This window comes from Sylvia atricapilla, chromosome 6 (assembly GCF_009819655.1).
Source record: "Sylvia atricapilla isolate bSylAtr1 chromosome 6, bSylAtr1.pri, whole genome shotgun sequence".
Lineage (NCBI taxonomy): Eukaryota > Metazoa > Chordata > Aves > Passeriformes > Sylviidae > Sylvia > Sylvia atricapilla.
Genome location: NC_089145.1, coordinates 62,603,927 through 62,619,221, shown reverse-complemented (window position 1 = coordinate 62,619,221; position 15,295 = coordinate 62,603,927).

Here is a 15,295-nt window from a genome sequence, read left to right as displayed (position 1 = left end):
GGTCTGCAAACTCCCACTCATTTTATTCTTTTAAATTCACACGATCAAATACGGAGCAATCCAACACTGCTTGTCAGGGTGAAAGTATGTATTGCCAAGAACTATTTTTAAATACCTGACTTTGCCATTTTAAATTTATGGAGAATAATGTATTCTGTGGACATAGTTTTAACAGGAAATTGCTTTCTACATCAGATCTATCCTAGATATATATATATGAGACAGAGACTGAAGGAGAAACAAGGGATTGGCCCAAAGCAGTAGGAAGCCCACCAGTTGAGGTTCAGACTTTGGAAAAAGCCCTCAGTATGTGTCTGGCACTTGCATCAGTCTGGCACCTGCATCAGTTTGACAGACAGATCAATTTGTGAGCCCGGCTATGCAAACTGAAAAGTCTTTAAAGAGGCTTTGCTGCTGTACAGAGAGGGAAGCAATGACGGGCTGACCGTAATTTCACTGAGGAATGTGGCACTGCACACTCTGTGGGTGTCCCCATGCTGGTGTTTGGTGTCTCAGTAATTAGATATTTAATAAGAACTAGAGAACTACAATGTGTTACAGTGGAAAAAGCAGAAGTGAAGAATCTAAGGAATTCACTCTAACAATATTCTCTAAGAATTCACTGTAAAGAATAGACTCTGATAAAACCCGTAGCCAATTAAAATACCCAGAGAAAGTTTGTACACAGTTTAGGCCCCGTTTTCTGTTTTATTAAAAAAATAAAAATATTACCCATTAAATATAAGGTAAATGGAATAAATGCACATTCAATTTGGTTTGTGTTTCATTTATGCAATTGTAAGGTCGCCATCTGGTGGTTGCTTTATCATTAAGAAAGAAAATGGGAGGTTGTTTTTTTTAGTTGTTGCTGCATAGATCATGGGATGACAACAGAGATCAGCGTGTGAGCAACGACTGTCCTCACAAAATATGGAGAATCGAGGTTCCAATAATGACTTTAGCCAGGCCACCTTGTGGATTGCAGTGATCATAGGTTTGGGTGCATATACAAAAACTCATAATCAGGAGAATTATTTCAATTGATTAAAATACCTGAAAATAATATACCTTTGATTCCAAAATCAAAGATGGGATCCTTTGATTCCAAAATCAAAGATGGGATTTATCTGACCAGCAGCCAAAAAATTTAGTCAACTAGTGGTCTGGTGAAATAGAAATCCCTTTAAATAGCGATTTGTCTTCCCCTATTAAAGGCATGCAAGATAAATATGGTCACAGAATCACAGAATATGCTGAGTTGGAAGGCACCTACACGGATCATCGAGTCCAGCTCCTGATTTTGAACAGCAGCATCCCCAAGAGCTACACCCTGTGTCTGGGAGCATTGTCCAAGTGTTTCTTGAGCTCTGTCAGGCTGGTGCTGACCCTTTCCCAGTGCCCAGCCACCCCCTGGGTGAAGAACCTTTCCCTAATATCACACATAACCCTCCCTGGCACAGCTTGAGGCCATTCCCTCAGCTCCTGTCCCTGTGACCACAGAGCACAGATCAATTCCTGCCCCTGCCCTTCCCTCCCCTGGAAGCTGTCACTGCACTGAGGTGTCACTCTGTCCCCTCCAGGCTGAGCACACCAAGTGACCTCAGCTGCCTCCAGCCCCATCACCATCCTCCCTGCCCTCCTCTGGACCCTCTCTAACAGCCTCATGTCTTTCTCCTGCTGGTGAAACCCTCTGGAGAGGATTGTCTCTGTCCCTCACTTACCAGCTTTGGGCAAGTTAAGACTAATAGAACCCAGTTTAGGAGCAGGTACTGAAATTCCCTGTCACCTCAGAGGGCTCTGCAGAGGGACCTGGAAAGGCTGATCAATGGGCCACATCCAACAACCTTCATCCGACAACCTTCTGTGAACTGTGGGTCTGGGCTGCAGGTTAGAGATCATTTAACAAATTATCTCGATACATGGCGTAATTCTTCCCGCCTATTTTATACTGTAACTCTTCCCTACAGATATATAGATATATATAAAGCGTTGTTAGAGGATGTTTTTGGCTGGAACAACAACCCTTCAGAAATGTGTTTCACTGATGTCTCAGCCTTTCCAGCACTGAAATATCCGCACTGAAATAGCATCTTCCACTAAAAACATGGATGTCATTTGTACCTGACCTGTTGGCTAACTACTGGAGCAGGGCCTTCGAAGGCACCATGAAAATGCTGAAAGTTTGGCCAGATCTTCCTTGTTCTAGAGTAGAAAACCAAGGAAGGATTTAACAATGAAGATTACTGTGTTGTGACTATGACTTAATGTTTTGATTTTAAAAGGAGATAATTTTGGTTTTGGTTAAGAGACAAGAAACCAAACCTCACAAAATACAACTTCTTCCCTCCTTTGGTCATGGTACCAATACCTCCATTGCTATCCAAAGAAATGGGAAGAGAAAAGAAATAACCCAAATCTCTTCAGAAAAATAAACGTATAACTATTTTACCTATTAGAAATGTGTAAATAAGACAATCACTGCTTTAACTAATTCAGTCTTTAGACTTTACACATTGGCTATCTTATTTTTTGATGAATTTTAATTCATCATAATTTGAATCTATTCACACTTCAAAATATTTTCTTTATAGCTTTTTTCTGTCAGAAATTCTTTTTGTTGAATATTTACTCTCAGGAGAAAAAAAATAAGCAATCAAAATTATTAGTGTACTTCTGTAAATAGGGTATCATCAGAGAAAGATTATATCATATCAAACATCTTTAAGGCAGGAGATCTAGTTTCCAATTTTGTTTCCCAAATATTTGTTATAAAAATCATTTTAGAAGAATGATTTCAATATTTTGAAACTATCTTTGAAAATATTTTTCAATTCACTTTTTTTTTTTTTTTTGGCAAGTAGTTGAATTTGTAATGTGAATATAAATGAAAATAGTACAGCAAGGTAAATAAAAATCACAGTCCTTTTTTTCTTTTTCATGAAACACTGAGTAAAAGGAGCTTTTTAGTATCTTCTGTAAGTGCTAAAATGGTCATGACAATACAAGGACTTCTGCCTCCCAGGAATCATAACCTCCTTTATTCCTTTGCCCATAAACTCTATCACCAGAAAATAATGTTGGAGTTCTGAAATGACTCTGAAACACTGCTTTTAATAGAAGTCATGGTTTATCCAGTCCTGAAAAAGGAACATTGATGTTCCAGCACGTAAATTGTGCATTTTATTTTGATACCAAAACCCAAAATTCCCAAGACTTGCAGACTGCAAGTGACCTATTGCTTCATTTACATGATTCTGTAACATTAAAACATTTACTAATCTACCATATTTGTATATCTTTTAACAATTAACCAATGCAAGCCATTTAAAAATGTAATATTTTCAGTCTTTTCAAGCAATGGAGCTTCAGCATATTGTTTACATTGAATTGCATCTCCCTTTTTGTACCTCTCTTGGTTTTGGAAAACAGAACAAATTTGAATTACACAGAAATATTTCACATTTGCATTTACTGTAAATCTGTATGAGAACAACCAACATTGTTTACACAGGAATAAAGTGCAATATAGTAAAAGATTACAGAAATGAAATGTATACAAATAAACCCCAAATAAACTAAATGCTATCCTAAAGTATAATGAACTATTGATTAATAATGCATTAGAAGTTAACACTGAAATCAAATTAGTCATCTCAGGAAGTTTGTATACAAATTTTTTTCCTTGTCACTGATGTTGTGGTAATAGTTTTTTAAGCAAGTGTGTTTCTATGATGAGTTCATTTAGTATTCAGCATAATGGCAGTGATAATAATGAGCTCAATTTGGCTTCCATTATATAAGCATTAGATAATGGATACCTATATTAAAGGATTGCTCTTATGGTAGTGCTTTTTTTCTTCATTTGGTACTCAGTGTTAAATCTTGAAAGGAAAGCTTTTATGCAAATTGTTGATGTTTTTATCTTTGAATCATGACTAATTTTATGGACTCTGGAATCCCATTATTGTCAAAGTTGCTTTTGATATGAGACTCTCAGTAATTTGACTTGCCAAGAGTTTTATTACCATTAGTTATATCCTATAGCCTTTTGCTTTCATCTTTTCTCCCTTTGTCAGCTTTTTACATATTGTGACTTGTGGTATCATCCAACCCAAGTGTGCAGTCACACTTCTGGCAATGCTCTGCTGATTTTAACACTGCTCAAGTCTCCCAGGCCAATGCACTGCCTTGCCCTTCAGTGAATTACTTCTTTGCCTTGGTGGGCACTGCAAATTCCCCAGACAACTGCTGGTGCAGGGCTTCTGTGGTTTGAGGGGAGAAGATATTTATATTGAAGATTAAGAGATTTAAGTCTAAGGAAAGTAGCAGCTGGAATTTTGTTTTATTTAAGGATCATCATACTCCATAATCATTCAGAGTAGATGCTGTGGAAGTTTATTCCCAGTCGTTTAACTATGAAGTCATTTTAGGACATTTAAGGCATTGAAAATGCAGAATATTATTAGATCATTTTTGTTTTCTACTGCGTGCAAGTGTCATAGACAAAACAGTAGTTACAGCTCTAGATGGCTCAGCTTTCTGTATGCATTCTGATGAATTTGTTTTGCGTCTCCACTGCTGGGTAGGTGGCTGTCCCTAAGGCAGATCAAAGCACTGATTGCTGTCTGACCTCTGTCTGTCCACCTGGTCACCCCCCTAAGGCAGCAGATAAACTTTTTCTATTCAAATCTCAACAAGGTGATAGTGCTGCTCTTTAGGATCTTCTAGAAAAGACCTCAAGTGTGATTTCCCTGCCCACGTGGGAATGGGTTCCTGCTGCTTAACACAGTGTTAAGGTACATCCTAAGAAAAAGATGAACTCATCTTTTCTATGCTTCCTCCTCCTGAAGTGTGCAACCCTGTTCTAAAAGGGAACTTGGATAAAACTAAAAGTAAGAAAAAGAGCTTAAATGCAACAGAATAGACCTCAAAAGAGCCAGATGAAGAACATCTGTGGACATCTTTGGAATGGAGAAATAAAAGTATCTGTCTCAAGCTTACCTTTCAGGATTATTGTTCTATTTCATTCAGTTTTTGATCTCATTTTTCTTTGATGTGTATTTTGAAATGTAATAGATTCATCAGATTGCTTTCTCCTTAGCTGAACACGAAAACAATTTACAGCTCTCAAGAAACTCCATATGATAGCCTTTTAATGTTCCAAGAGCATATGTAAAATCTGAATTGATGAAAGTGCATTTCAGCATAAATGATAGTCTTGGTTCATTCTTTAATTACTTTTAAATGTAGAACTTCTCCAATTTGATCTGAAAGCACCATGCCATAATGGCTTCTCAATTTTCTCAAACATGGTCTTTCAATTTAATCTTCCTGTCTTGAGAGAAAAATCAGGCTTCAGCTGGGGAAAGAGGAGAAGAGCTCATCAGTGTTAGGGTGGTCCCTAATAACAGATTAGGCTCTGGAAGTTTAGACAAAGGGGAACTCAAAGATTAGAGGATGCCTAGATCACATATGACAAGATAAATAGTTCATCTGGGTTCTGCACAGGGAACGTTTTTAGGGATTTACACTAATTTCAGGGCAAGACTGTAACTAACCCTTGGAAAAGAAAGATGAAATATCTTCCTCTCACAATTTTGGAAAACATTAATTAAACTAGAAGCCTCTGCAAGTGATGATTTTTTTTTGCTTTTGCTCTCGAATGGCAGCACAGACAAATAATAAGAAGGCTGCAGTAGCTGTCCCTCACTGACACCTGGTGCAGGTCACTGCAGGAAGATTTGTGCTGAGCTGCTCCAGGAAGGAGCTGTGGCATGACTTTGAGGAGGACTGTGACTGCTCTTGTGCCATTCCCCTGCCTGATCTCCTCGGGTCACTGAAGCCTTCAGCTCTCATCTGGGCACATCTTAAGGACCATACAGCCACTGGTTTTCCAGCCAGTCTGAATAGAACAGGATTGCTTTCACACACTTCCCAGATGAAAGTCAAGGGAAATGGAAACTTTTAAATCTTTTTGGCTCCTCAAAAAATCCTTGTTGAGTTCAGTGGTCTTTGAATAGGGGAAACAGTTAACATACATTGACAGCCCTTTGTTTCCCTGGAATACTTCAGAGACTGTTAAATCCATAAGAATGTTAGAATCGACTCCTCTTCTTCACTAAATAATATTGGAATGTTTCCCTGATTTAGTGTTACTACTAAATCCCAAAGTATCATGGGTTGTTTCTATTTTGAACTGCAGAAAAACATTTGGAAGTTATATAGAAACACAGACTCAGGTCCAGGAATCATCAAATCAAACTTCCTCCTTGGCTGTTGCTTTGACCATTTCTAGGGGCTTCTAAGGTGTTTTCAGCTCACAGTGTGTTTTAAAATATTCTGACATTTTATGTTAACAAGGTTCTTCAATTTTGCCTTAGAACAACATTAAAATTCCTGAGATCAAATACAATTAAATTACTTGGGGGTGCTCTTCTTTTTCTATCTTTTGAAAGTTACTTGCCTTCCAATGTTAAGGAAAAAAAAAATCTTAGGTATTACATCTGCATTCATTATTGAAGCCCTAATGCTAAATTGCATTCATAAATATAATTGATTTAAGACTAACAATTAACCAAGAATCAGTAATTAAATACTTTTGTCTTGGGACATATTGCTGAATCACAGAATATGCTGAGTTGGAAAGGACCTGCAAGGATCATCAAGTCCAGCTCCTGGATCTGCATAGGACACCCTAAGAGTCACATCCTAAAAGTCACACCCTAAAAGTCACACCCTAAAAGTCACCCCCTTGATTTTTCCCAATGCCTCCTGAGCTCTGTCAGGCTGGTGCTGTGACCACTTCTCTGGGGACCCTGCTCCAGTTAAGAACATTTTTCTAATATCCAACCTAAACCTGCCCTGAAACAGCTTCAGGATATTCCCCTGGCTCCTGTCACTGGTCACAGAGATCAGTGTCTGTCCCTAGAGGAAAATCCAGTTTCTGTGTATGAGTTATATCATTATGTCCAACATGCAAGAGCACATCTAGCACATAATGAGGGATGTCAGCATTTGCTGTGTGTGCCTATCACATCTCACAGCAATGGTCAGGGCTGCAGCTTTCCAGTGCCTCTAAGAGGAGTCACATCATTGACCTCAACCCAAAGTCTCTGCCACATGAGGGAGGGGTCACATATGTTTGAGTTCATACTTTGTGTGTACACAGATTTTATATTTCCTTGTTATTTTGTGGGTTTAGGCAGGGGAGTGTGTGTGTGTGTTTGTGTTTTGGTTTGTTTGGGTTTTTTTAAGCATCCATTTCAACAAATAGTTTCTACTTTTGAAGCCTTAATGAGAAGGTGTTTCAGAGATGATAACTCTGAAGGGTTTGGGTAGTGGTGACTTTAGCCTTGCATCTTGTAGCTCATTTATGGACAGGGAGTACCAGCTGGAAGGCTCCACAAATAGACCAGTATTATGCCAAAAATAAAACCTTCAGTTATGACCAGCAAACTGGAAATCCATTCCCAGTGATGGGAACCAGGACAAGTATACCCAAAGTAAACTGGGTTGATTGAGGAACTTAAATACACACTGATGCAGGATGTATTTCTAACAAACAGAAACTTGGTCCGCTACAGAAAGTTAATAATTTTCAGCCCTTTTTCGTTAGTGACAGTAGATGATAACTTAGCACACATGCAGCTGAAGTCACAGCCCAGCATCAGGGTTCCCCAGGATCAAATAGCAAAGGGAATGCTGCAGTGGTGCTGGGAGCTCAGCTTCTCACAGTGCTGGCTCCAGGAACACTGACAGCAGTGACAGCTCCACTGAGGAGCTCCTCAGAACCATTGCCTCCCCACCCTCCACACAAAATGATGGCAGGATGCTCGAGCCAAGCCTCTTACAACTGCTTACAGCTGCTTACAACTGCTTACAACTGCTTACAACTTCTTGCTTTTTAACTGGGGTGTGCAGAGCTTCTGGAGCAGACCACCCAGTGTCCCCTCACATCTGTCAGTGCTGGTCACAAAGCAGTACATTTTGCATTTACAGAGTTTAGTGCTCAGGAGACATTAAGGCACTCTGCAAGTCCCTTGACAACTGGGATTTTTCTGACCCGCTAAATCGGGACTCTTCCTCGTGTAAACACTTGTTTGGAGAGAAATTTCTTAAACACAGTCTAGTTCTCATCATGAACTTCAAAGCACACTGAACAAAGTGTTTCCCTGCTGCTCAGTGGAGAGTAGAACTAAACCCAGAGTGTAACAACTTCACTGACAGACAGTGTCAGCTCAGCTCAGCCTTTACGAGGTGCGTGGGTACAGTCAGTGGAAGGAGACATCCCACCATCCCCACCTCCCCTTTCTAGGCAGGGTGACAATGCCAGATCTAATCCATGGTTTCACAACAACATTTTAATCTTTGGGGTTTGGTTTGCCCTTTTGTCCTTACCATCTTTTATAGCCTGAGGCATACAGTATAGCATTGCTTTGAAAACACAGATTTGGGGGTTAACATCTCAGGGAGTGCCTTTCAGGGGATTCTCTCTTTAGACAAGTAAGTGTCGTGGAACTAGGTTTTTTAAATATTGAGGAAGTTTAGAGCTTGGTACTATGGACAGTATATCAAATTCAGATATTTAACAAAAGATACCAAACACAATCCCATTTCCTAAGGTGAATCAAAATAATTTCCAATTATTATGCCAGCGGAATTTACAGGTTTTTGAAAACAGCTAGCTTATATGTAACAAGAACAAAATAACAACAACATTTATGTCCTTGAAAGACAGTAAGATGACCATAAACCACTCTTACAATTCCAATTAACAATCAATTCTGGCATTCTCTGCCACTGTGCACCACTTCACAGGACAAGATTAAGAGTACTGGGCAGCCACACTCGTGGGCTCACTGCTGAAGGCAGTCTGGCAGGTCTAGCTACATGTTTGGTCTTGGCACAAGGCAGCTCTGTGTTTCTCTTGTACTATTACTTCCCTCCCCTCTTTTTGTTTTTACGAAATCTGTTAGCCCTTTTTCCCAGCCCTTTGGTGGTGTGACAGGTTTAGGGAGCTAACAAAAGCTGCTCCTGTCTGTTCGAGCAGATGCCTGGAGCTGTGGTGTGAAATCAAAGGAAGTAAACTCTGTTGACATGATTTGTGGATTATACTCGGTACATCGTAGTAGGTTTCAAAGGTTGTCTTTGTAAAGCTGCACAAGAAATTTCTTTTATTCAGTAGTTTTCTAAAAATCCTTGTATTAGAAAAAAACCAACCCAGGAGTAGCTGAAATCAGGTGGAAATGACTATCATATTCAAAGTAGATTCTCAGATGATGTAACACTCATAACTTCCTAGTGTAATTACAGCAGCTTATGTTAGATAAGAATCTGTTCCCTGGTGATTACACCAAGGTATATAATATTAACACCAAAAGAATGTATTCACTTCTGCTACTGAAAGCAGTCATACTTCACTACTTGGATATGGGCTGGATGTTGTCAGCTTTGTCATTTTAATTGAAAATAAGTTTCATCCATTTTTTTAAAAAAAAAAATATTGTGATTGATTTCTTCAATTTTGTATTTGAATTTGATGTATTGCCTATTTTACCATGCACTGAATCCCTTTGCTTCTTAAAAATCTCAGGTTCCCTGTGCTTACTGACTGTTCTAAAGAGGGAAATTAATGAAACAAACACACTAATCTTAGTTAGGACATAAACTGGTGCAATCAGTGACATACTAACTAGAAAAATTTTAATTACCTTAGAGAAAAAAAATAAAAAGCTTTTAAGTTTTTAATTTCAGTTGGTCTGGAAATAAGAAAAGGTAGGAAAAGAGAATTTTGGGGGTGGGAGTCTCACAGTGTGACCTGCAATGAGAAGAGTTTGTGAACTGCTAAAAGAAGAGCTCAGATAAATCAGATCATGAATTTCTGAATAAAATCTAGTTGGAAGAATGTACCTTTCATAAAATCATAAAATTCTATCTCATTTGACCTAGAAATAGGATACTGTGAAGACAAGAAATCCTTGAGTAGGCAGTTTCAGAATCAAGTTACTTATATGAGACTAACTCTAACTGCAATAAAAAGTATCTTTTTAAAATCAGGAAATGAAGTGGAAGGTCTCCTATTTTCACAAACCTTTTTCCATTTTAAAAAGAAATAAAATATAATTTCTGATTGTTTATCCCAAATAGATTTTCACTGCAAGTGGTATCAAATACTTATTTTCTTGCCCTAGTCTCTTTGTTCTCTGTTGTACTTCTTATTTCCTGGATTTTGGTATATTCAGATCAAGGCACAGGTCACTTCTAAACCTGTAAACGTGCTGAATTGTTTATGGCTTCATGAGAAGTTTTGCCTAGAGACAGGGGAAGAATCCAGGATGCCTGTGTCACAGGAGGGCATTCCTACAAAAATAATTATCCCTCCTTTCTGGCGAGGTGATGGCACAGGTAGCTCAAAGCTTCTGAGTACTGTAAGCAAAATTGGATTTTATCACCCCGAGGATAATGACAAAATTAATTGAGTCTCGTAGAAGAGCCAGGAGTATTCCTTCAGGTACCATTTCCTTTCCTGGCTCAAAGCTCTGAGGCTGAACACGTCCCTAATTCTGCCAATGGATTGTTACAGGCTGGGCTCCTGAGCACCCTCGTCATCCCTCTCAGTCCCCATCAACGTTCTGTGTGTGGCTTTCAGAAAAAACCCATCATTGCTGGAAATAAAGAATGATGAGGAAAAATATTCCTTGTGTCTTCCCCTCCCACACAGACTCATGTAGTGCCACAACCCTCTTTTTTGGGCAGGGCTGCAGTCACCCTCAGGCCCTGCAGCCACCTGGGCTGAAAGGCTTTGGGCTGGTGAGGAGCCACAGACAGGGCTGTGGAGGACTTGGCACACATTTCTGAAGGCAGGCATTTCACTTTTATTTGATTAAGAGTTTCCTATCTAGAATAACTTTTCCTGAGTACGGCACCTGGCTACAGCAAGTACAGATACAAAACTTTTGAATTCCCTTCATTTTTCATGAGGTATGTATGAATGCAGTCATAAAGTTGTGAAACGACTCAGCCACAAAACACATTTCTGTTAGAAAACTGCACACAAATGCAGGTTGGTGGGTTTTTTTCCTAGAAGTTCATAACAAAATATAAATCGTTTGTTCTTATAATTAATTAAAAAATAATGAATATTCCCTGGGAAGCCAGGACACAGCACCATAGCTGATGTGGCAGTTGTGTTGTTGAGGCTCTTGATTATCCCCTGAGGGAAGGAAAATGGGTGGAGATTAAAAGCTATTTTATTCTGTTACTGGTTTTTGTGCTGCAAATTTTTGCCACATCTTTTGCCAGAAATTGGCTTAGTCATAGGAAAATGTGCCTCTTTTGATCATTGACTCAAATAACTTGATGTACTTTACTTCAGCAAGTTAGTGTTCAGAGGAAATAGGAACCACTTTTAAACTGACTCCAGTGACTTTTCTGTGCAGCTCAAGAGAAAACATTGGCGTCAGTGTTGGTGGTGTAGCCAAGAAATCACAGTGCTATCAGGTAAAATGATACTGCTACCACTTGCTAACACTTCAAAGGTACTTCAAGCCTAGTGTGGAATATTACTTTTCCTGAGTCATGGTGCCCACTTTACTAAATAACCAATTCTTGGTTTGATGAATTATCTCATTTAGGAATTATCATTCTGTTTTGTAATCCCTTGCTCTTTATTTTACTGCTTCTCTTGATAAGTCCCCTTGGCTGATGATGTCCAAAGGCTCCTGACCTTCTGAGCTCAGTTTTGGGACCCGGTTACATTTGAATGATTAAAAACTGGGGCCATGAGTTTTTGCATGATGCACTGCAGGGCAAAGTGAAGTGACCAGGTTGTACCTCCTGCAGGAAACCTTCCAGAGCACAGGAGGAACTGTCCAGAGTTTGTCCTTATCCTGCTGCTTCCAAATGCACATCCCCTGACCAAAGGCGTGCCTGACACATCTGGACCACCCCTTTTCAAGCAGGAGGGCAGAGGCAATCCTGTGAGAGCTGGATGAGAGAAAGTCATCAGAAGTCTGTGACTTCAAAAGTCATGTTATAGGTGTTTGAGCTTTTTCTCTGAAGTTTTGGCATAAATCTGTTTCTTGTTGAGTTCAGGTGATTTTTGTGTGCCAATGGCATTCAGTGATATATTTTTCCATTTGGGGAAATTTTAAATCTGATTATGAAGAGGCCTATTTGTTTTAAAGCAGTCTATCCTACCTTTGATTTACTCCAGACTGAATGTACTTGGCCAGCCCATCTTCTCCTTGAATCCACCTTCTTTGGAGGCAACTCTTTTGCTCTTGCTGGGACCTTTCATTTCATAAAGACTATAAATTTATTTCAATCAAAATACCTTTGAAGTATCTGCACAAGATCTAAAAAACGTTTTCATAATGTTCAAGACTTCCTATTTCCTATTTCAAAACTTTTCAGTGTTTGGGAGAAAAAAAAATATCCAGATCTGGACGTTTGTGTTCAGCATATCTGTCACCCACAACTTAAGAAAAATACCTGATGATATTTGAGGAGAAACACAAGAATCTTTGACTACAAGATCAAATAAAACATGAAACACAATGATGCCCTCAGGTAACAGAGTTTTGTTGTGTTTCTTCCCATCTCCACAAACCACTGTGGGACAAAGACAGAGTGAAGCCATGACATCACACTTCATTAAAAGTAATAATAAAGTGACATTTTAGCTAACCAGCCTTGAGGAGACTGTCCTCAGGGTGGTAACAAACACAGTAATGTGCTCTGCTGTCAGTCAGGCTTCAACAGCTTTTGCTTCTTTCTGGCATATGATAGGAAGCTGAGCACTCTTTGTGGGACTGCTGAGCAGCTGGAATTAATGTTGGTATGAAAAGATACAGGGACAGAACAAATTAATACAATTTTATCTTAGCTCAGGCCCTTAGCCATGAGCTGTGTTAGCTTTACTCCTTCACAGGCTCCATCTGGGAACACGGTGGCAGGAGAGGCTTCCCTACACTCAGGGGCTAAGTTTAGATGTTGTGCTTTTACTTATTTAATACAAACGAAATTGCTCTTGGTGAAAAATGAATTGAACTTAGGATGAAGAAAATGCGGTTTCTATTCAAAGTGATTGTATTCTTTTCAAACTAATTTTGTTGGCATCCTCCAGTTTGTCAGAGCAGCAAGATTTGTGAAGTTATGTCTGTTTTAGAACAACATCTCTAAACTTGGTCAGGGACTCAGTCACTAAAACACAAATCTAAAAAAAAAAAACAAGAAAAAAAAAGAAGGTGTGTTCCAGCTGAAATTACATCTTTTGGTTCTGAACGCATGATTTCAGAAATTGTCATTCTTTCCAGCATGGAGAAAAAAACTTTTAGGAGCCTCACAGTTTAATTTTGCAGCAGGATTTGAGTCCCTTTGGTCAAGCACTAAACTGCTGTTTGGGTTTGCAGAACCCTTAGATAGTCTGAGATATTCAAAGTCCTTCAGGGTCTCCTGTGATCTACCTGGGACCAAGGAAATTTTGGCAGTGGAGTTTCACAGGACGTTGTGAAAGAAATCACCCAGAAGCTAAACACAAGGAGTGAAGATAAAAGTTTGGATGCATCATTCTACTGTAAGTCTTTCAGCCTCAAGTGCATTCGCTTAATATTTCTCCTGGTGTTTCAGGTTTGAAGAAAAGCAGTAAAGTGCTCAGCAATTGTGAAACTGAAAAATCAGTGAGGTCTGAACTTATTTCTTTCCCTCTTGAGATTGATTTCATAAACCTATCTTCTGCTGTGCTGAGCCACACCAGCCTGTGGCTCTCATTAGTTTATTTTGGATTATTTTGTCAAAAGTATTGCATGACTACAAAAAGACACAAGATGTGGGTAGCTGGACAATGTATTGAAAATATGGCCTCAGAATTCCCAGTAGTTTTTTTAAAAATATTAGGCCTAGGAGATAATGAAAACAAGAAAGAGGAATAATATCTGTGAAGGCTTTAGTAAAAGAGAGACACAGTTAAGCTCTCAGCTGCCTCTCTGATCACACAAGCAAAATGCAGGAAGCCCAGCTCCTGATAAAGGGAAAGGTATGATTACTTGGTAATAAGCCATATTTCACACCCTCTTCTCCACTACTTTTCCTTGCTTTTCCTCTCTTTTTTTTTTTTTTTTTTATTTTTTTTTCTTTTTTAGCTAGTGTAGGAGTTATACTGCTTAAATTGTGTACAGTGTGCCTGCCATTGCCTGAAAATTTATGTAGCTGTTGCTATGGCTGCAGCTTCATCCACTGCATATTCTCAGTTCTCTCCAGCTAAAATGCCCTGTGGAGTACAAATTTCCACTGCAGTGGTGCAAAAGAAACAGCATAAAATATCCTGCTCTTTGAACCAACTTGTATTTCCATGTGTAGAAGGTCATATGTATTCTGAAAATACATTTGTTTTTCCTGAGCACTGTCAGTCACTCAGTCACCAAAAAGCCATTTCCCTTTCTGCCAATGCTGGGGTAGTTTGTTACTGTCTCTTTGCTCTTTGGTAATTGCAAAGGGCAATATGCTCACGTGGGTTTATAGAGCCCAACCTGTTTCAGCAATCTTGCCACGGGTTTGTTTCATTTTTATTTGGTTTACAGAGCCCTCTGTTTTTTGCAGTTTGAGCACAAATGTTGGAACTTTTCTTTCAGCACTGCTGAGAGGTAAGTGGCAGGATTTAGCATGTATAACATTGTCTGAGGCATTTGTTCAGCTGTCTGTTGAATCCCTTGAAACTAATGCTCAGTCTCTATTAAAGTCCCAGTCCCTGGAAAGCAGAGCCCATTCCCTGCTATAATTAATCTTGCAGGTAGCGCCTTGACATTATTGGTTCACCAGCAGAGCAGAACTGCCCCAGCCATCAATAATAATTCCGCCCATTAGGACAAGACCCATGGACAGCCCCCAGATGGAGCTGGGCTGTGTGCAGGCTCCAGCACTCCTTGCTGATGGGGAAAAGAAGGAAAAAAAAAAAAATCTCTGCAGTCAAAAGTGTGTTTTGGTGGCTGGATAATTTTGCGATACAAAGGTCAGGGTGTTACTCGTGCTTTGGCTTTATGTTTTGTCGTCAGATGTTGGCACTGCTTGGCACAATGCTTGTGATTGTCTGTTTACTGAATCTTTATACTAAAGCTGTTACAAATTGGCTTTCACAGATGGTGGGAGCTTCTCAGATCAGGAGAGGCAGGGAATTTATTACTCAATATTTCTGTATTACTGATTGGGACGTGAGAAGCATAAGCAATCTGTTCTACTGCAGGGCTGGAGCTCGTCCTCCTCCTTCCCCCATCTCAAAAATTATGGCTAGCTTGAGAAG